The 1,494-nt window shown below is 22.6% G+C and overlaps 1 non-coding gene across 1 annotated transcript; it reads right to left on the reverse strand.

The window, feature by feature from the left end:
* Positions 1-1,420: 1,420 nt before the first annotated feature.
* Positions 1,421-1,493, reverse strand: Phum_PHUM187400. Its single transcript has one exon. It is a non-coding gene; the product is annotated as a tRNA-Met (tRNA).
* Position 1,494: the final 1 nt, after the last annotated feature.

The raw sequence follows: 1,494 nt of genomic DNA on the forward strand, positions 1-1,494 counted from the left end.
TCTTATATATATATATATATATATATATATATATATATATATATATATATATACATGTGAAATTTGCTTGTTTTGTAAAAAAAAAAATTAGTGTTACACATACTCTCGGTAAATATGGTCTATAATTTTATTATTATTATTATTATTATCATTATCAATTCGGATTAAAAAAAAATAAAAATGGCGATGTGAATATCAGTACTACTACTACCCGTAAATTTTATTTTATTAAAAAAAAAAATTCTGTGTGTATTTATTAATTTGGATTTACCCAAAATAAAAAAAAAAATTAGTTTGAAACGATTAAATTATTATTATTATTATTAGTATTATTATTAAACATAATTCCCGGATTCGAAAGGCTAGATTTATAATTATTATTTATTTATTTATAGAAAAGTTTTTTTTTTTTTTTTTAAATTTATATATATTAAATTAATTACGTCGAAAAAAGGATCGAAAATTTCCCTTTGTTTACATACTTATTATTATTATTATTAATTATAAATAAAAAAAATTTTCTTCTGCTTTTACCGTGTGTGTTTGTTTGTATCAGTCTCCGATTTTGTAGTAAATCGTTTCCAAAAATTCGAAAAATCGAATAAATTTTGTTTATTTTAAAAACGATTTGATTCTTTTTTTTAAAATAGTTATTATCATTATTATTATTGTTGTTGTTGTTGTTACTATTTGAACACACAAATAATTCAATTTTTTACGTAAGAATCCGTTCGGAAAAAATTTTTTTTTTTTTATAAACAGAAATTTTGTCGTTTAATAATAACACGATCACGATACACGAAAACCTGTAATTTTATTTATTTTTTATAACAAAAGACAAAATAATTTTTTTTTTTAAATGTTGTTTTCTTTAAAGATCTCAATCCTGGGTATTTTCAGGTAGAGTCAAGTTTTTTTTTTTTTCCTTCATAATAATAGTTTTTTGACGACGCCGACACCAGAAGGCAATTCGTTTTTAACATTGCCAGGGGCTAAATAATAATTTGTCTCGGATATTTACGTTTTACATTATATCACAGTTCTCCATGCGTTTCGATATTTAAGATTAAGAATCCATTTTCTTTTTGTAAGATTAAAACACAGGAGAAAAAAAAAAAAAACATTCACTGAGAGATTTTATTACTTTTTTTTGTTTTTTTTTTTTTTTAATGGAAAATTTTTTTATTATTGTTTTTTTATTTGTCGGTTGCGGGAAGGGGAAGGGGGTTAGTTAGTGATATAAATATTATATTTATTTATTCGTTTTTTATTCCCCTATTAAATTAATATACATTATTATGAATGTTTAATATAAAATATAAAGTTTATTGAATTATAAGGTGATATTTTGTTACTTATTTTACTTCTCGATAGGAGATTATTGACAAAAAAAAAATTATTATTAACCTAAAAAAATTATTGCCCCGGGTGAGGATCGAACTCACGACCTTAAAATTATGAGACTTACGCGCTGCCTACTGCGCTACCGAGGCG

The sequence above is a fragment of the Pediculus humanus genome, genomic scaffold (assembly GCF_000006295.1).
Source record: "Pediculus humanus corporis 1103172107538 genomic scaffold, whole genome shotgun sequence".
Taxonomy (NCBI): Eukaryota; Metazoa; Arthropoda; class Insecta; order Psocodea; family Pediculidae; genus Pediculus; species Pediculus humanus.